At 39.7% G+C, this 22,479-nt stretch overlaps 1 long non-coding RNA gene across 2 annotated transcripts; it reads left to right on the top strand.

The window, feature by feature from the left end:
• LOC102162156 lies at window positions 74–22,080 on the top strand. 2 transcript variants are annotated; one of them, XR_002340307.1, is made up of 3 exons: window positions 74–3,692; window positions 4,626–4,756; window positions 21,499–22,080. It is a non-coding gene; the product is annotated as an uncharacterized LOC102162156 (long non-coding RNA). The 2 variants fall into 2 exon arrangements; XR_002340308.1 differs by lacking the exon at window positions 21,499–22,080 and having other exon boundaries at window positions 4,626–6,394.

Here is a 22,479-nt window from a genome sequence, read left to right as displayed (position 1 = left end):
GGGGGTGCGGGGGGCAGACTGCCGCCTGCGCGTGGGCGGCTGCGCAGAGCTCGAGGGGGGAGGGGCTCGAAAGGGTCGATAGGACTAGTGTTTCTAGCTGTGTGGAAGCCAAAATACCGCACTGGGCCACCCCGCTCTTTGGGTCCGTTTTAGCCAAACATATGGATACTTTCACAATAGGGGATAGATATAGGGCATGGTTTTTCAGCAGGAATGGGAATCTGTAGTTTATTATTTTCAGGTTAAGTTAATATGCAAATTATGCAAAATATGTGGAAATACAGTAATTATTGTTGCTTTAAAAGCTTTTAGCTAGCAACAGAACGGCAACCTTAATTGCAAAGCACACACATCAATGATTCATCATTCATTTAACAAATATTTAATAAGCACCTTATGAGAAAAGCTGCAGTAGGTTTTGTGGAGGATGGGAGGATGACTAAGACCCAGTTCTGTTGTCATGGAAACCATTGTGACTCCTGCCATCAGCCACCACCTGTTCTTATTGCAGATCTGAAAATTAAGTCCTAGCACCTTTAGAAAACAATCACACACACAGTTTGACTTGGCTCTAAAGTGTCCCAGCAAATCCATCAAATTATTATTTCCTTTTACATGGGGGGAACAACACAGTAACCCTTTGTCCTTTGCTCTAAGTTGTTTTTCCAGGAATGGAGACAGGTTACCCTGAGCTGTTCATATTCGCTGGCTCTTGGCTTGTGAATAATAACATACATCTGAGCTGCTTCAGGGTCTGTGCAGATGACCCATTCAACAACATGGCCTGGCATGCCCTTGTCCTCTCAAGACTCCTCAGTGGCCCACCTTATGGTCCAAATCTTGAATCCTGTTGTTGCTCAGAGCTGCTTGACCTCTAGGATCTTAAACCGGCCACAGGTGTCTCTTGCAAGTTCATACTTCCTGAGTTTTAACATCCCTGTGTTCTCTAACCCTTCAACTGCCTGAAATTCTTAGTCTCTCTCCCATCCACTGGAATAAAGAAGCATTTAGAGGCTGCAGAAAATTGGAAGGCGGGGGAGGGGTGGTGGACTTTAGAAGCTTTTACATAGCAAGCAGAGGCTTCTAGACACATTACAGCTTAGAATGTATGCTTCCCTGGTTCAGAATGACGGTGGGGTGATGATAGAGACTGTAGGTAGAATAAACTGGAGAAAGGAAAGCAGGGGAGGTAATTAGGGACTAAACTAAGATGGTGAGAAAGAGGAAAAGAGATTTAAAGATTTGGAGGTAAACTAAACAGTTGTTATATATACGACAAGAGGTAAGGGGGTGCAAGGAGTAGGAAAGCATCAAGGATGGCTATGATTTATCTAACTCGGGGACTGAATAGATGAGTGATAATGCATTAATCAAGTTGAAGAACAGTGGAGGTCAAGAAATCAAAAGAACAGAAAGTATAAGACCCAACAGCCCATTGGAGTTGGGAGCTCAACTTCCATTCATCAGTGTTGGGACTCACTTCTCTGTATGGTTGGCACCTTTGTCCCAGAGCTTTTGGGAATATAAGGTTTCTTTGCCTCAGGAGTCATTGTGGTTCAAATTTGGGCTGAATGTAAAGCAATCAGAGTTTTTATAGAAATATGGCTTCGTGGGTCCACTTGTCAGAGATGCTGACTCTGGGTCTAGGGTGGGAATTTAGGAATCTGTAATTTAGGTACATGTTCCCTGACTCCCAACCTTGATTCTGATGCACAGGGGCCAAGGGCCACCCCTTGAGAGACTGCTCTAGGTGAACCTTCGCTTTCCTTCATGTTTTGCCTCAGTGGAATCCTTGGAAAGCTTAGCTATAAATCAAAAGGCTTTTAAACATCATGAGTTTCTCTTTAGGATTTCTTTTGGGTTCTACTATAGGAAAACTGCATCAAAATTAAAGCAGGGTTCTTATCCCCAAGAAAAAAAATAGGTAAAGGGCACAAAATGATAATTCATAGAAGAAAAAGCATTTAATAAACTAATGAAGAAATGTCCAACAAATAAGGAAAGAAATACGAAACAACTAGATCCCATTTTCAACTAAAAAATAGACAAGTTTTTTTTTTCTCTTTTTCCTAATGATTCATGGAACAAGCATGCTCAAACCTTGTTAGTATAAATATAAGAAGTGAAAAATAATTTGAGAGTGGGTATCGAAGAAGCCCTCGAATCTTAATATGCTGAGAATTCTTCCTGAGGAAATAAGCAGAGAGAGGCACAAAGATTATGCCTACGGATGTTTACTGGAATCCTATTTAAAATGATGAAAAATTGAAACAACCTAATTGATCATTAGTTTAAAAATGATTAAAATAAATGGCAGCATACCCATAATGAGTAATATTATGGAACCATTAAACAGTATGTTTCGAGGAATAATTAAGGCAATGGAGAACTAACTGTTCTAATCGAGTAAATGGAGAGAGCTGGAAACAGTTTTTTATTTAATGGAATCCTGATTTGTCTGGAGAAAAATGTAGATGTCTACACACAAAAATTTTTTTGAAAAAATATTTAAAATATCAACCCTCTCTGGAGGGTTCTTTACACTTCGTACATTTTTGCACATTTTCTTCAGTGATTATGAATTAATTTTATATCTTAATAAAAAACATTCTCCCCCTAAGAAACAAAAACCCTGATTCTGACTTCAGCCTGAAAAATTGTCTCTGGTCTTTGTCTGGGCCGATTTAGAGCCAAACTGAATTCTGTATAATTCTACACTCTGAAGTGCTACAGCTCTCCTGGTCTTGGCAGTAAAAGACTCTCCAGGCACTTGAATAAGATCCTCGCAATCAGAGTCGTGATTACTAAGAGGTTCAAGCTTTGTTTGTAAGAGAAGTTCTGATTCTTTTCTTTAAAAGTTCCTACTTTCACTGATTAGTCTTATTTTTCATGAAGTTAGAAGTGCTCTTGTAAACTTCCATTTGTTGGATATCTCCTTTTTAACCCTACGTGTGTTCCAAAAAGCCTTCAGTCTTTGCAGAGTCAGTGGGAGCCCCGCATAGGTAAGTGTGGCCGGCTTAGGGGTAGGTGGTGCTTAGGTGCTCCTGGGTGTGGTCAGCACCCTCCCCACCACCTCCCCTGCCCAGCAACTAGATGGGAATTTGGGTGTCCATCAGGCTGGCCCCGTCTGAGCTAAAACCCTCTGGACCCGCCTCCATGCTGAACCCCTCCTCTGCTCCAGTCTCATGCCCGTTAGCTCTCCATTCCCTCACCCTCAGCTCTCAGCCTGGTTTCCTGCTCAGAGCCCAGCATCCTCCCCTTGGATCTGTAGCATGATGTTGCTTCTGGGATGTGGGCCTTGGCTCCCTTCTTTGGCTTCATTTACCTTCATTTCCTAAATGACATGCACTTCCAGATGATTTAGCAAAGGATTCTGCCCATCGAGTCCAGTCCTGGGTCCCTTCTCTGAACCCCCAGAAACGGAACTGCTCCAGAGGCAGTGAACCCACAGATCCACAAGCCCTAACCTGTGACAAGGTCCCTACAGTTCTGGTAACAATTTGCTGTTACCTGGTGGTGGAATATGCTTAGGAAAGCGCACACCAGCCTCTGAGTAGACGACTGACCCTTGCCTTCCTCCCGCTTAGGGCCAGGGCCGGAAGACTTCACCCAACCCTGCGGCTCCCCTCTCAGAGGAGGAATACCTACCCCCAGGATTTCTTTGGAACCGTTACAGGCTGCAATGCTTGCAGGTAAAACAAAGAAATTGGCGTCCTGGTTGCTCACCTGATGAGGTTGGCATTCCCACGCATAGGGTTCTGTAGCCGCTTTGTAGGGTGACACGAGACTCTTCCCTGTGGTAGAAAGGATACATGATGTCTCCTCCCAAGGTCTCCTTTACCACTTGTGAGCCTCAGGCTTGGGATTTGCATAGAGCAATGCTTTGCCACAGAACCAATTCCAAGAGGACTGAGAGAAGCCAACATGGGTCTGAGAGTGGCCTGCCTCGAGGAGACCACAGAGGAGGCCACAGTGTCGGGAGGAACCTGTGTCACTCTGGACACAATGAACAACAGCTGGAGTGCTTGTGCCCCACAAAAAGGCCGGGAAAAATGGCTCAAGGGTGTCATACAGTCACATTTCTCAAAATAATCTAGAAACTTGGGTTTTCATGTGAAGTCTACAGGCCACTAATTTGCAACCCCTGTGCTAGACTCTGAAAATATAATTCCTATCCTTCATGGTTTTTAAATAATCAAGATTACACCCACAGTGAAGGAAAAAAAAAACCAAACAGGAGTTCCCATCGTGGCACAGTGGAAATGAATCTGACTAGGAACCATAATGTTGCAGGCTCGATCCCTGGCCTTGCTCAGTGGGTTAAGGATCTGCTGTTGCCATGAGCTGTGGTGTAGGTCGCAGACGCAGCTCAGATCCCACGTTGCTGTGGCTGTGGTGTAGGCTAGTGGCAACAGCTCCAATTAGACCCCTAGCCTGGGAACCTCCATATGCCCCCGGTGTGGCCCTAAAAAAGGACAAAAGACAAAAAAACAAACGAACAAACAAACATTAGTGGGAGTTCTGTGTCCATTTAGGATGTAATAAGCTGTAAAGGACATCACTCACATCCTAGCAATAAGAAAACATGAATAATCTAAAAAATCATGTTTTCTTGAATCCTCCAGAGAGCTGAGATCACAAGGTGGCCAAATCACCAATTCCAAAGTTCGGCAAGCTCTACGATGGAGAGAAGAGACATGCAAACCGTTTCACATTTGGCAGAGTGCTGGAGAAAAAGTGACTGCCACGGAAGTGGGTAAGAAGAAATCAGCTAAAATTTTCACCTAATTCCTAAAGGCTGAGCATATCAGTTTAGAATTACTGGGAGCCTTTTATGTGTCCACTTGACTAGGCACAGTACCCAGATATTTGATGAAACACTATTCTGTATGTTTCTGCAAAGTTTTGTTTTTTTTAAATGAAAATAACATTTAAATCAGTAGGCTTTGTATAAAACAGATTGCCCTCCAGCATGTGGGTGGGTCTTTTCCAATCAGTTGAGGATTTTAAGAGAAAAAGACTGAGGTCCCCAGAAAAATTCTGCCAGCAGACAGCTTTTAGACCTGAGTTATAGCATTGGCTCTTCCGTGGTTCTCCAACCTCCCAGACTACCCTGCAGATTTTGGACTTACCAGCCTCCATAATTTTGAGAGCCAATTCCTTAAAATAAATATTTATTTCTCTTAGATATTTAGACAGGTATATATATTTCTTCCCCCTCCTCCATGTATATATGTGCAGGAGAAACCTATGTCACTCTGGACAGAATGGACAGCTGAAGCACTTGTGCCCCACAAAAAGAGCAGGAAAAGTGGCTCGAGGGTGTCATATGGTCAGTTTCTCAAAATATGTATATACTGATTCTGTTTCTCTAGAGAACAGTAATGCAGAGCTCCAGGGGAGTTTATGTTCACCTGCAAGGTCTTCTCCACAGGTGTTCAATGGGTGCTCATAAGAAAGGTTGGGGGCAGGACAGGAGACCAGAGAGAGCCCCACTTTGGTGGTGTATGTTTGTGTGATTTGTCTGGCTGCTGTTGGGGTTAGGCGCAAACAACCACCCATGTCATCTGACCCTTCTTTATTAAAGCAAAAGAGCTTTAAGCCACTAGGGATGGGGCAGTAGACCCTCCTGCCCCCAGGGTCAGCAGGGCAAGGGTTGAAGCAAAACCTGTCTGCATATAGGGAAGGGCAGGAAATCATCCTTCTCACTTCCATGAACCCAACAGACATCTGTTGCTTTGGGAGGAAGAGTAGAAGCAAAAGCTGTTTGCTCTTGGGGCAGAGGTGGGAGGGTAGGAGAAATCATGAAAAAAACTCTTGGGTCCAAGAACCTACACCAATATAAAGCAGAGGCAGACTACCACTGGGAGGGAAACAGGTACCTCTCTCCTGCCCAAGCCCCACCAAAGATACAAGGCAGAGTTTGGCTAACATGGAGGAAGTGAGGGAAGGAGAGTCAGACCATTGAGAAGTTTCCACTCCCCAGGCCCAGATGCACAGGTCTTATCTAGACTGAAGCTGAACCAACAACAACCACCTGCCTCCACCACAGTCTAGCAACAAGCAGCAGGTAACAACAGTCTATTGCTGAGGGGCAGATAAGACTGTAAGGGAAAAATCCTCCAGTAACCCATACTCCACACTAAGTACAAGGTGGGCACTTGCTGGTGCACCAAGGATCATGATAGCAACAACTCAACTCAAGCCAGCCCAACTACTGACTAGATTAACTCACAACAATTGCCTAGCAGAAGAAGCATGACTCTTTTCAGGTGTAAATGCTGTTCACCTTAGTCTCCATTGGCTTCTACACATAACATAATATCCAGCATACAATAACAAATTATGACAATACAAAAAAAAAAAAGAGAGAGAGAGAGAGAGAGAGGCTTATCATCAAGAGATAAAGCAGACAGAAACTTCTAAGTTACTATGACTAATATACTACAAGTTCAGATGGAAAAGGCAGAAAACATGTATGAACATATGGTAAACATTTGCAGAAAGATGAAACCAGAAAAGGTAAATTTGAGAAATTAAAAAAATACAATATCAAAGATGAAGAATTCTCCTAATAGAACCACCACAGCAGACCAGATAACTTGAAGATAGTACATTAGAAATTATCCAAATGAAACAGGGAGAAAAAAGTGGGAGAAGAAAGTACAAAAGAGAGAATTTTAAAGCTGTGGGACAGTATCAAGGAGAAGATAGATAATAGAGCAATAGAAATATTTAAAGATAAAATGACCAAGAATTTTCCAAAATTAATGAAATACAACAAACTACAGATCCAAGAAGTGCAGAGAATCTCAAATGGCATAAAGACAACTAAACCAAAATAAAATCAAAATAAAATCCACACACATAGGCATATGTCATTTTGTATGTGCTTTGCAGATACCTCATTTTTTATAAATTGAAGTTTTGTGGCAATCCTGCATCAAGCAAATCTGCCAGTGCAGTTTTTCCAAGAGTATTTGCTCACTTCATGTTTCTATGTCACATTTTGGTAATTCTTGCAATATTTCAAGCAAATTATATTTATGTGGAGAGCTGTGATCAGTGTTCTTTGCTGTTACTACAATTCATGAAAGTCTCAGATTATGGTTAGCATTTTTCAGCAATAAAGCATTTTAAAATTAAGATGCATATATTGTTTTTAAGACAAGATGCTATTGCACACTTAATAGACTATAGTATAATGTAAGCATAACTTTTATATGCACTTGAAAACCAAAAAATTCATGTGACTAGCTTTATTGCAGTATTAGCTTTATTGTGGTGATCTGGAATTGAACCCACAAGATCTCTGAAGTGTATCTATATGCTCATAGTCAATTTGCTGAAAACTAAAAAGATTTTTCTTTTTTTGGAAGAAAATCTCAAAGGTAGCCAGAGGAAAAAGAAAAATTACATTCAAAAGAAGAAAGATAAGTATACAGCAAACTTCTTGTCAATAACTGTACAAAACAGAAGACAGTGGGAAGACATTTTTTTAAGTATAGAAAGGAAAAGTCAACCTAGAATTCTGTACTTATTGTAAATGTGTTTAAAATGAAGATGATAGAGACTTTTTCAGGCAAACAAATACTGAAAGAATTCATTGCTAGTAAACGTGAATTACACAAAATGTTGAAGTTTTTCAACAGAAAGAGAATGATACTAGTGGAAATTTGGACATACACAAATGAAGAGTAATGGAAATGATAAATGATAAAATGAGGGTAAATAGAAAAGATATCTCCCCCTTTTTTAGGGCCACACCTGTGGTATATGAAAGTTCCCAGGCTAGGGGTTGAATCGGAGCTGCATCTGCAACCTACTCAGCAACTTGCCCAACACCAGATCCTTAACCCACTGAGCAAGGTCAGGGATCAAACCCGCATCCTATGGATACTATGTCGGGTTCTTAACCTGCTGAGCCACAGTGGGGACTCTGAAGATATTTCCCTTTTTATATTTATTCTCTTTAAAGGAAAATTTACTAAGTACAAACAGTAGCAGTGTATTATGGGAATTATAATCTGTAGAATTAAAAAGTATGACAATAGCACAAAGATTAGGAGAGAAAATCGAGGTGGCACTGTCATGGAGGTCTTAAACTAAACTTGGGGTGGTTTGTTATTTCAAGGTAGACTATATGAAGTTTAGGATATATATTGTAAACCTTAGAGCAACCACTTAAGAAAAGTCAGAAATAGGAGTTCCTGTCGTGGCTCAGTGGTTAATGAACCCGACTAGTATCCGTAAGGACACAGATCCGTTCCCTGGCCTTGCTCAGTGGGTTAAGGATCTGGCATTGCCGAGAGCTGTGGTTAGGTCGCAGATGCGGCTTGGATCCTGCGTTGCTGTGGCTGTGATGTAAGCTGGCAGCTACAGCTCCAATTTGGCCCCTAGCCTGGGAACCTCCATATGCCACCAGTGTGGCCCTTAAAAAAAAAGAAAAGTCATAAATGTCAAGCCAATAATGGAGATAAAACAGGTTAATAAAAATACTATTACTCCAAAGAAGGCAGAAAAAAAGAATAAGGAATAAATGAGAAAATAGGATATGAATAGCAAGATGTTAAGTTTCAACCCAACGATACCAATAGTTAAAACAAATAAAAATGGTCTGAACCAGGAGTCAGTAAACTATGACCCTCAGCTCAAATCTAGCCTGCTAACTGTCTTTGTAAAATAAGTTTCATTGGGACACAGTCACGGCTGTTAATTCATGCATTGTCTATGGCTGCTTTCTCACGACAATGTCAGATTCAAACATTTACAACAGAGACTAGATGACTTGCAAACCTAAAATACTTATTCTCCAGCTTTTTACAGAAAACATTTACCAACTCTTATTATAAACGCCCCAAATAAAAGATAAAAGTTGCTGTTTTGGTTTAAAAGAACAACTATTTGTTATGTACAAGAAATATACTTTAAATACAAAAATACTCATTGGTTAAAAGTAAATGGATAGAAGAAATCGTACCATGTAAACACAAATCAAAGGGAAGCTGAACTAGGGAAAGGAAAGTCTGTTCAACAAACGGTACTGTGAAAACTGGATGTTCTCATACAAAAGAATAAAGTTGAACCTTACACTACATACAAAAATGAACTCAAAATGGATCAAAGATGTAAATGCAAGAATTAAAACTATAAAACTCAGAAGAAAACATAGGGATAAATTTTTTAACATTACAACTGGCAATGATTTCTTAAGTAGGACATCAGGAGCTCAGACAATAAAAGAAAAAAAATAATACGTTGATTTTCATCAAAATTAAAACATTTGTGCTTTGAAGGACACTATGAAGAGAATGAGAAGATAATCTACAGAAATGAAGAAAATATTTGCAAATTATACTTCTGATGAGGGATTAATATATAGAATACACAAAGAACTCAAAACTTAACAACAGCCTCAACAAAAGAAACAACCCAGTTAAAAAAGGGTGAAGACTTGAACAGACATTTTTGCAAAGAAGATATACAAATGGCCAATAAACACATGAAAAAATGTTTAATGTCATTAGTCATTAGAGAAAAGCAAGTCAAAATTAAAATGAAGTACTTCTGCATAACCAGTAGATGGCTATTCTTTTTTTAAAAAAATGGAAAACAATTAATCTTTGACAAGGGAGGCAAGAACATAAAATGGGCAAAAGAAAGTCTATTCAGCAAGCATTGCTGGGAAACCCGGACAGCTGCATGCAAAGCAAAGAAACTAGAACACACCCTCACACCATGCACAAAAATAAACTCAAAATGGCTGAAAGACTTAAATATACGACAGGACACCATCAAACTCCTAGAAGAAAACATAGGCAAAACACTCTCTGACATCAACATCATGAATATTTTCTCAGGTCAGTCTCCCAAAGCAATAGAAATAAGAGCAAAAATAAACCCATGGGACCTCATCAAACTGACAAGCTTTTGCACAGCAAGGGAAACCAAAAAGAAAACAAAAAGACAACTTTCAGAATGGGTGAAAATAGTTTCAAATGATGCAACTGACAAGGGCTTAATCTCTAGAATATATAAACAACTTATACAACCCAACAGCAAAAAAGCCAATCACCCAATGGAAAAATGGACAAAAGACCTGAATAGACTGTTCTCCAAAGAAGATATACAGATCTCTAAGAAACACATGAAAAAATGTTCAGCATCGCTGATTATAAGAGAAATGCAAATCAAAACTACCATGAGATACCACCTCACACCAGTCAGAATGGCCATCATTAATAAATCCACAAATAACAGGTGCTGGAGGGGTTGTGGAGAAAAGGGAACCCTCCTGCACTGTTGGTGGGAATGTAAACTGGTACAGCCACTATGGAGAACAGTTTGGAGATACCTTAGAAATCTATACATAGAACTTCCATATGACCCTGCAGTCCCACTCTTGGGCATCTATCCGGACAAAGCTCTACTTAAAAGAGACACATGCACCCACATGTTCATTGCAGCACTATTCACAATAGCCAGGACATGGAAACAACCCAAATGTCCATCAACAGATGATTGGATTCGGAAGATGTGGTATATACACACGATGGAATACTACTCAGCCATAAAAAAGGATGACATCATGCCATTTGCAGCAACATGGATGGAACTAGAGAATCTCATACTGAGTGAATTGAGCCAGAAAGACAAAGACAAATACCATATGACATCACATAACTGGAATCTAATATCCAGTACAAATGAACATCTCCTCAGAAAAGAAAATCAATCATGGACTTGGAGAAGAGACTTGTGGTTGCCTGATGGGAGGGGGAGGGAGTGGGAGGGATCGGGAGCTTGGGCTTATCAGTCACAACGTAGAATAGATTTACAAGGAGATCCCGCTGAATAGCATTGAGAACTATGTCTAGATACTCATGTTGCAACAGAAGAAATGGTGGGGGAAAAACTGTAATTGTAATGTATACATGTAAGGATAACCTGACCCCCTTGCTGTACAGTGGGAAAATAAAATTAAAAAAAAAAAAAAAAGAAACAACCCAGTTAAAAAAGGGTGAAGACTTGAACAGACATTTTTGCAAAGAAGATATACAAATGGCCAATAAACACATGAAAAAATGTTTAATGTCATTAGTCATTAGAGAAAAGCAAGTCAAAATTAAAATGAAGTACTTCTGCATAACCAGTAGATGGCTATTCTTTTTTTTAAAAAATGGAAAACAATTAATCTTTGACAAGGGAGGCAAGAACATAAAATGGGCAAAAGAAAGTCTATTCAGCAAGCATTGCTGGGAAACCCGGACAGCTGCATGCAAAGCAAAGAAACTAGAACACACCCTCACACCATGCACAAAAATAAACTCAAAATGGCTGAAAGACTTAAATATACGACAGGACACCATCAAACTCCTAGAAGAAAACATAGGCAAAACACTCTCTGACATCAACATCATGAATATTTTCTCAGGTCAGTCTCCCAAAGCAATAGAAATAAGAGCAAAAATAAACCCATGGGACCTCATCAAACTGACAAGCTTTTGCACAGCAAGGGAAACCAAAAAGAAAACAAAAAGACAACTTTCAGAATGGGTGAAAATAGTTTCAAATGATGCAACTGACAAGGGCTTAATCTCTAGAATATATAAACAACTTATACAACCCAACAGCAAAAAAGCCAATCACCCAATGGAAAAATGGACAAAAGACCTGAATAGACTGTTCTCCAAAGAAGATATACAGATCTCTAAGAAACACATGAAAAAATGTTCAGCATCGCTGATTATAAGAGAAATGCAAATCAAAACTACCATGAGATACCACCTCACACCAGTCAGAATGGCCATCATTAATAAATCCACAAATAACAGGTGCTGGAGGGGTTGTGGAGAAAAGGGAACCCTCCTGCACTGTTGGTGGGAATGTAAACTGGTACAGCCACTATGGAGAACAGTTTGGAGATACCTTAGAAATCTATACATAGAACTTCCATATGACCCTGCAGTCCCACTCTTGGGCATCTATCCGGACAAAGCTCTACTTAAAAGAGACACATGCACCCACATGTTCATTGCAGCACTATTCACAATAGCCAGGACATGGAAACAACCCAAATGTCCATCAACAGATGATTGGATTCGGAAGATGTGGTATATACACACGATGGAATACTACTCAGCCATAAAAAAGGATGACATCATGCCATTTGCAGCAACATGGATGGAACTAGAGAATCTCATACTGAGTGAATTGAGCCAGAAAGACAAAGACAAATACCATATGACATCACATAACTGGAATCTAATATCCAGTACAAATGAACATCTCCTCAGAAAAGAAAATCAATCATGGACTTGGAGAAGAGACTTGTGGTTGCCTGATGGGAGGGGGAGGGAGTGGGAGGGATCGGGAGCTTGGGCTTATCAGTCACAACGTAGAATAGATTTACAAGGAGATCCCGCTGAATAGCATTGAGAACTATGTCTAGATACTCATGTTGCAACAGAAGAAATGGTGGGGGAAAAACTGTAATTGTAATGTATACATGTAAGGATAACCTGACCCCCTTGCTGTACAGTGGGAAAATAAAATTAAAAAAAAAAAAAAAAGAAACAACCCAGTTAAAAAAGGGTGAAGACTTGAACAGACATTTTTGCAAAGAAGATATACAAATGGCCAATAAACACATGAAAAAATGTTTAATGTCATTAGTCATTAGAGAAAAGCAAGTCAAAATTAAAATGAAGTACTTCTGCATAACCAGTAGATGGCTATTCTTTTTTTTAAAAAATGGAAAACAATTAATCTTTGACAAGGGAGGCAAGAACATAAAATGGGCAAAAGAAAGTCTATTCAGCAAGCATTGCTGGGAAACCCGGACAGCTGCATGCAAAGCAAAGAAACTAGAACACACCCTCACACCATGCACAAAAATAAACTCAAAATGGCTGAAAGACTTAAATATACGACAGGACACCATCAAACTCCTAGAAGAAAACATAGGCAAAACACTCTCTGACATCAACATCATGAATATTTTCTCAGGTCAGTCTCCCAAAGCAATAGAAATAAGAGCAAAAATAAACCCATGGGACCTCATCAAACTGACAAGCTTTTGCACAGCAAGGGAAACCAAAAAGAAAACAAAAAGACAACTTTCAGAATGGGTGAAAATAGTTTCAAATGATGCAACTGACAAGGGCTTAATCTCTAGAATATATAAACAACTTATACAACCCAACAGCAAAAAAGCCAATCACCCAATGGAAAAATGGACAAAAGACCTGAATAGACTGTTCTCCAAAGAAGATATACAGATCTCTAAGAAACACATGAAAAAATGTTCAGCATCGCTGATTATAAGAGAAATGCAAATCAAAACTACCATGAGATACCACCTCACACCAGTCAGAATGGCCATCATTAATAAATCCACAAATAACAGGTGCTGGAGGGGTTGTGGAGAAAAGGGAACCCTCCTGCACTGTTGGTGGGAATGTAAACTGGTACAGCCACTATGGAGAACAGTTTGGAGATACCTTAGAAATCTATACATAGAACTTCCATATGACCCTGCAGTCCCACTCTTGGGCATCTATCCGGACAAAGCTCTACTTAAAAGAGACACATGCACCCACATGTTCATTGCAGCACTATTCACAATAGCCAGGACATGGAAACAACCCAAATGTCCATCAACAGATGATTGGATTCGGAAGATGTGGTATATACACACGATGGAATACTACTCAGCCATAAAAAAGGATGACATCATGCCATTTGCAGCAACATGGATGGAACTAGAGAATCTCATACTGAGTGAATTGAGCCAGAAAGACAAAGACAAATACCATATGACATCACATAACTGGAATCTAATATCCAGTACAAATGAACATCTCCTCAGAAAAGAAAATCAATCATGGACTTGGAGAAGAGACTTGTGGTTGCCTGATGGGAGGGGGAGGGAGTGGGAGGGATCGGGAGCTTGGGCTTATCAGTCACAACGTAGAATAGATTTACAAGGAGATCCCGCTGAATAGCATTGAGAACTATGTCTAGATACTCATGTTGCAACAGAAGAAATGGTGGGGGAAAAACTGTAATTGTAATGTATACATGTAAGGATAACCTGACCCCCTTGCTGTACAGTGGGAAAATAAAATTAAAAAAAAAAAAAAAAAGAAACAACCCAGTTAAAAAAGGGTGAAGACTTGAACAGACATTTTTGCAAAGAAGATATACAAATGGCCAATAAACACATGAAAAAATGTTTAATGTCATTAGTCATTAGAGAAAAGCAAGTCAAAATTAAAATGAAGTACTTCTGCATAACCAGTAGATGGCTATTCTTTTTTTTAAAAAATGGAAAACAATTAATCTTTGACAAGGGAGGCAAGAACATAAAATGGGCAAAAGAAAGTCTATTCAGCAAGCATTGCTGGGAAACCCGGACAGCTGCATGCAAAGCAAAGAAACTAGAACACACCCTCACACCATGCACAAAAATAAACTCAAAATGGCTGAAAGACTTAAATATACGACAGGACACCATCAAACTCCTAGAAGAAAACATAGGCAAAACACTCTCTGACATCAACATCATGAATATTTTCTCAGGTCAGTCTCCCAAAGCAATAGAAATAAGAGCAAAAATAAACCCATGGGACCTCATCAAACTGACAAGCTTTTGCACAGCAAGGGAAACCAAAAAGAAAACAAAAAGACAACTTTCAGAATGGGTGAAAATAGTTTCAAATGATGCAACTGACAAGGGCTTAATCTCTAGAATATATAAACAACTTATACAACCCAACAGCAAAAAAGCCAATCACCCAATGGAAAAATGGACAAAAGACCTGAATAGACTGTTCTCCAAAGAAGATATACAGATCTCTAAGAAACACATGAAAAAATGTTCAGCATCGCTGATTATAAGAGAAATGCAAATCAAAACTACCATGAGATACCACCTCACACCAGTCAGAATGGCCATCATTAATAAATCCACAAATAACAGGTGCTGGAGGGGTTGTGGAGAAAAGGGAACCCTCCTGCACTGTTGGTGGGAATGTAAACTGGTACAGCCACTATGGAGAACAGTTTGGAGATACCTTAGAAATCTATACATAGAACTTCCATATGACCCTGCAGTCCCACTCTTGGGCATCTATCCGGACAAAGCTCTACTTAAAAGAGACACATGCACCCGCATGTTCATTGCAGCACTATTCACAATAGCCAGGACATGGAAACAACCCAAATGTCCATCGACAGATGATTGGATTCGGAAGATGTGGTATATACACACGATGGAATACTACTCAGCCATAAAAAAGGATGACATCATGCCATTTGCAGCAACATGGATGGAACTAGAGAATCTCATACTGAGTGAATTGAGCCAGAAAGACAAAGACAAATACCATATGACATCACATAACTGGAATCTAATATCCAGTACAAATGAACATCTCCTCAGAAAAGAAAATCAATCATGGACTTGGAGAAGAGACTTGTGGTTGCCTGATGGGAGGGGGAGGGAGTGGGAGGGATCGGGAGCTTGGGCTTATCAGTCACAACGTAGAATAGATTTACAAGGAGATCCCGCTGAATAGCATTGAGAACTATGTCTAGATACTCATGTTGCAACAGAAGAAATGGTGGGGGAAAAACTGTAATTGTAATGTATACATGTAAGGATAACCTGACCCCCTTGCTGTACAGTGGGAAAATAAAATTAAAAAAAAAAAAAAAAAGAAACAACCCAGTTAAAAAAGGGTGAAGACTTGAACAGACATTTTTGCAAAGAAGATATACAAATGGCCAATAAACACATGAAAAAATGTTTAATGTCATTAGTCATTAGAGAAAAGCAAGTCAAAATTAAAATGAAGTACTTCTGCATAACCAGTAGATGGCTATTCTTTTTTTTAAAAAATGGAAAACAATTAATCTTTGACAAGGGAGGCAAGAACATAAAATGGGCAAAAGAAAGTCTATTCAGCAAGCATTGCTGGGAAACCCGGACAGCTGCATGCAAAGCAAAGAAACTAGAACACACCCTCACACCATGCACAAAAATAAACTCAAAATGGCTGAAAGACTTAAATATACGACAGGACACCATCAAACTCCTAGAAGAAAACATAGGCAAAACACTCTCTGACATCAACATCATGAATATTTTCTCAGGTCAGTCTCCCAAAGCAATAGAAATAAGAGCAAAAATAAACCCATGGGACCTCATCAAACTGACAAGCTTTTGCACAGCAAGGGAAACCAAAAAGAAAACAAAAAGACAACTTTCAGAATGGGTGAAAATAGTTTCAAATGATGCAACTGACAAGGGCTTAATCTCTAGAATATATAAACAACTTATACAACCCAACAGCAAAAAAGCCAATCACCCAATGGAAAAATGGACAAAAGACCTGAATAGACTGTTCTCCAAAGAAGATATACAGATCTCTAAGAAACACATGAAAAAATGTTCAGCATCGCTGATTATAAGAGAAATGCAAATCAAAACTACCATGAGATACCACCTCACACCAGTCAGAATGGCCATCATTAATAAATCCACAAATAACAGGTGCTGGAGGGGTTGTGGAGAAAAGGGAACCCTCCTGCACTGTTGGTGGGAATGTAAACTGGTACAGCCACTATGGAGAACAGTTTGGAGATACCTTAGAAATCTATACATAGAACTTCCATATGACCCTGCAATCCCACTCTTGGGCATCTATCCGGACAAAGCTCTACTTAAAAGAGACACATGCACCCGCATGTTCATTGCAGCCCTATTCACAATAGCCAGGACATGGAAACAAGCCAAATGTCCATCGACAGATGATTGGATTCGGAAGATTTGGTATATACACACGATGGAATACTACTCAGCCATAAAAAAGGATGACATCATGCCATTTGCAGCAACATGGATGGAACTAGAGAATCTCATACTGAGTGAATTGAGCCAGAAAGACAAAGACAAATACCATATGACATCACATAACTGGAATCTAATATCCAGTACAAATGAACATCTCCTCAGAAAAGAAAATCAATCATGGACTTGGAGAAGAGACTTGTGGTTGCCTGATGGGAGGGGGAGGGAGTGGGAGGGATCGGGAGCTTGGGCTTATCAGTCACAACGTAGAATAGATTTACAAGGAGATCCCGCTGAATAGCATTGAGAACTATGTCTAGATACTCATGTTGCAACAGAAGAAATGGTGGGGGAAAAACTGTAATTGTAATGTATACATGTAAGGATAACCTGACCCCCTTGCTGTACAGTGGGAAAATAAAATTAAAAAAAAAAAAAAAGAAACAACCCAGTTAAAAAAGGGTGAAGACTTGAACAGACATTTTTGCAAAGAAGATATACAAATGGCCAATAAACACATGAAAAAATGTTTAATGTCATTAGTCATTAGAGAAAAGCAAGTCAAAATTAAAATGAAGTACTTCTGCATAACCAGTAGATGGCTATTCTTTTTTTTAAAAAATGGAAAACAATTAATCTTTGACAAGGGAGGCAAGAACATAAAATGGGCAAAAGAAAGTCTATTCAGCAAGCATTGCTGGGAAACCCGGACAGCTGCATGCAAAGCAAAGAAACTAGAACACACCCTCACACCATGCACAAAAATAAACTCAAAATGGCTGAAAGACTTAAATATACGACAGGACACCATCAAACTCCTAGAAGAAAACATAGGCAAAACACTCTCTGACATCAACATCATGAATATTTTCTCAGGTCAGTCTCCCAAAGCAATAGAAATAAGAGCAAAAATAAACCCATGGGACCTCATCAAACTGACAAGCTTTTGCACAGCAAGGGAAACCAAAAAGAAAACAAAAAGACAACTTTCAGAATGGGTGAAAATAGTTTCAAATGATGCAACTGACAAGGGCTTAATCTCTAGAATATATAAACAACTTATACAACCCAACAGCAAAAAAGCCAATCACCCAATGGAAAAATGGACAAAAGACCTGAATAGACTGTTCTCCAAAGAAGATATACAGATCTCTAAGAAACACATGAAAAAATGTTCAGCATCGCTGATTATAAGAGAAATGCAAATCAAAACTACCATGAGATACCACCTCACACCAGTCAGAATGGCCATCATTAATAAATCCACAAATAACAGGTGCTGGAGGGGTTGTGGAGAAAAGGGAACCCTCCTGCACTGTTGGTGGGAATGTAAACTGGTACAGCCACTATGGAGAACAGTTTGGAGATACCTTAGAAATCTATACATAGAACTTCCATATGACCCTGCAGTCCCACTCTTGGGCATCTATCCGGACAAAGCTCTACTTAAAAGAGACACATGCACCCACATGTTCATTGCAGCACTATTCACAATAGCCAGGACATGGAAACAACCCAAATGTCCATCAACAGATGATTGGATTCGGAAGATGTGGTATATACACACGATGGAATACTACTCAGCCATAAAAAAGGATGACATCATGCCATTTGCAGCAACATGGATGGAACTAGAGAATCTCATACTGAGTGAAATGAGCCAGAAAGACAAAGACAAATACCATATGATATCACTTACAACTGGAATCTAATATCCAGCACAAATGAACATCTCCTCAGAAAAGAAAATCATGGACTTGGAGAAAAGACTTTTGGCTGCCTGATGGGAGAGGGAGGGAGTGGGAGGGATCGGGAGCTTGGGCTTATCAGACACAACTTAGAATAGATTTACAAGGAGATCCTGCTGAGTAGCATTGAGAACTATGTCTAGATACTCATGTTGCAACAGAAGAAAGGGTGGGGGAAAAAATGTAATTGTAATGTATACATGTAAGGATAACTTGATCCCCTTGCTGTACAGAGGGAAAAAAAAAAAATGGAAAACAAGGGTTGGTGAGGATGTGACTGGCCATCAACTGATGAATGGGTAAACAAAATATGGTATATACATACTAAAAAATGTTTCAAATGTTAAACTTCTGTTATATATATATCTTACCACAATAAAACAAAACAAAACAAAAGAATAGTTGGACGAGGTATATTAATTTTAGACAAAGTAGACTTTGGAACCCTTCAGTGATTTTTTTTTCTTTTTTTCCTTTTTTAGGGCCGCACCCTCGACATATGGAAGTTCCCAGGCTAGGGGTCAAATCGGAGCTGCAACTGCCAGCCTACTTCACAGCCACAGCAATGCAGGATCCGAGCTGTGTTTGTGACTTACACCTTAGCTCAGGACAGCGCCGGATCTTTAACCCACTGAGCAAGGCCAGGGATCAAATTTGTGTCCTCATGGTTTCTGGCTGGGTTTGTTACTGCTGAGCTGAACTCCCGCTTCAGTGATTTTGCATAGTCTTATGATCAAATCCACATTCTCTAGGTGTCATGTAAGACCTCTGAAATTCTGTCCTCTGCCTACCACTTCAGCCCAACACCTTACCTTAGAGAATGGCTTCAAGTGTGTCATGTTGTCTCTGGTACCTGAATCTTTGTGTCTGCTATTCTTTCTGTTTGGAAAATCTTTTTTTCATGCTTCACTCTCCTTTTAGGATAAAGATGGAAATCACCTCTTTCTGGCAGCCTTTCCTGACAAACTCCTACCCCTATCCCAGACTTCAGGAGGTGCTTTTCCAAATGGCTGCCATGGCACCCTGTATCTGTCATTCTGTTCTGTGATGGGTGATTTCCCTGCCTTCTTCTCTACCTTATCAGTTCCTTGAAGAGAGGGATAGCACATCTTGTTCTTTATATTCCTTATGCCTGATACGGTGCCTGGCATATGGTGGGCACACAATGAATATTTTTCAAATGAATAAAATTCTGTGTCAGTGCTCATGAAGGTACACGGTAAGTCCCCCCTTTATCACACCTGTCATTTTCAACCTTTTTTCCTGCTGTCTAGTGTATCAGTACATAGGGCACAATCATAAAATTACCCTTTAAACTGGTAAATAATATTAGCCTTTGATTATTAAACTAGTGAAATCCATACACAATGTATGTGAATAAATGTCTGCAAATGTCCTCCTAAGAAACAGGATGTAGCAGCGTCTGGAAATTTAATCAAGGCATGATGGAATGTGGAGCAAAGCTGTAACCTAATCAATGGCCTTAACAGCTGAAGAAGGAATATGTGAGCAGAAGGGGGGTGGTCTGTAGGGAGTGCTGAAAAGTGGAGCCAAGGAACAAACATTTGTCATTATGTCTCCAGCCCTGTCAAGGGAAAGAGTTGTTTTTTGACCATTTGACACAAATACGCAGTCCACACTATATCCCTATGGATGCCACAGAGCTCATCCAATTCCCTCCTTTTGTTCTGATTTCGTGCTCACAAACAACCTCTTGATTATAATTTGGCTTTCTATGTAGATTTTCCAACAGGAGAGAATGCGCTGACCAGTCAGCATGAACATCTGGTCGCTTTGGCAAGGAGCGTCCTCTTTGTATATGAACACATTGGTGTTCTGGTTTATACATCAGTCAGTTCACACTCCCTGGGGGCTGCGGAGGTGCTCATTCTCCCAGCTCTTGCTGAGGCTGCCAGTGAGGTTCCGTTCCCCTTCGTTTGCACCCCCATTCAGCATGGGCTGAGGACAAAGTCTCACAGGTTAGCCTCAGCCCCTTCAGATTCCAGCCCATCTTGCATCAGACTTATACCTTCCTCATAGAGAAAGAGGTCTTTGGGACCCACAATCCATGCTGCTACTCAGGATTCCTCAGGACTTCCCCTCCTCTTCAAAAATCTGGCCTCTAATTTATGGTTACAAAAGGGGAAGGGTGTGGGGAGGGACGGATTGGGGATTTGGGATCGGCAAATGCACACTTTTGTATATAGAATAGGTGGTCCATGGGCACCTGCTACACAGCACAGGGAACTCTACTCAATGTTCTGTGATAACCTATATGGGAAAGGATATGTGTATACATATGGCTGAATCACTTTGCTGTATAGCAGAAATTGACACAGCATTGTATATCAACTATGCTTTAATAATTTTTTTAATCCAGGAAAAAAAATCTTGAAAATTTGTGATTAAATAGGAGGAACTAAGCATTTGTCCTTCCTTTCCAGTAGTCCAGTAGGAACTATATTTCATGGTAAACAAATAACCCTAGCTAATGAGGGAAAGTGCTACCAGGAGAATAGCAGCAACTAAATGTAGAAGTAAAAGAATAGCTGGGAAACTGTAATGAAAATACGGAGACAGGCAGGGTGTTTCCATTGGAGTTAAAAGACTGGTGAATGGTTGTTGGAGAGCTGATGTTTGTATAGAGCCAAAAGACACACAACAGAGATTTCCTGTGGCAAGGTGAAAAAACTGTACAGCAAAGGGCTCGGACTGTCATCACTTGCATATCCTGGGATCAGTCTTAGTATTCCTACAGACGGTCAACCAGGTAGTATGTGTCCTCTGATGTGACTCAATATGAAATGTACGGTATAACCCGTGATACATTCTAGTCAAATATATTTAACTTGAATACAGAGTCTGGATATAATTTTTATTTTATATGAAAAACAGGAGATGGAGGAACAAGCTGAACAATATCATGAGGAAGCAACCAGACAAGGAAGTTTTATAAGACAACCAACCTGGCCTCTTCAACAGTCAGTGTCGTGGTAGAGGGACTGTGCTATGTTCAAAGAGATTTAAGGGACATCAAAACAAGATGCAATATATGGTCCTGGATTGTACACTGATTTGGGCAAATGAGCTGTCAAGAACATTTTTGAGACAAGTGGGGAAATTTGAATATGGATTGAATGTTAGATGAAATGGAACTTAGAGAAATAGCAAGGTGACGGAAAAAAGTTTCAGAGGGTATATTTAGTAATATGTCATTTTGGTTAAAATATTATATATAAGCATAGAGAAAGATCCCGAAGGATACTAATGTGGATATTGGTAGTACCATGTTTTTTAAAATTGAGATATAATTACTATACTACAAAATTCATCCTTTTAGAGTATGTAATTCAGATTTTACTGTATTTACAAGGTAGTGCTACTATCACCAAAACATTTCCATCCCTCCCAAAGAAGCTCTGTGCCCATTAGTAATAATTTCCCATATCCCTCTTTCCTCACCTCTGGCAAGCAGTAATCTACTTCATGTCTTTATGGATTACTTATTAGGAATATTGCACATACATGGAATCATACAGTATGTGGCCTTTTATGTATGGGTTCATTCACTTAGCATGTTTTCAAAGTTCATTAACACTATAACATGTATTAATACTTCATTCTCTTTATGGCTGAAAAGTATTCTACTGTATGGATATACCACATTGCGTTTATCCATTCATCAGTTAATACACATGTGAGTTGTTTTTACCTTTTGGCTGTTATGGATAATGCTGCTATGAACATTCGTGTACAAATTTCTGTGTAGAATATGTTGTCACTTCTTTTGGATATAACCCTAGGAGCAGAGTTATTGGTCACATGGTAACTTTACCTTTTTTGAGGAAATGCAGAACTGTTTTCCAAAGGGGCTGT

The sequence above is a fragment of the Sus scrofa genome, chromosome 18 (assembly GCF_000003025.6).
Source record: "Sus scrofa isolate TJ Tabasco breed Duroc chromosome 18, Sscrofa11.1, whole genome shotgun sequence".
Classification (NCBI taxonomy): domain Eukaryota; kingdom Metazoa; phylum Chordata; class Mammalia; order Artiodactyla; family Suidae; genus Sus; species Sus scrofa.
This window is presented reverse-complemented; position numbering and strand designations above follow the sequence as displayed.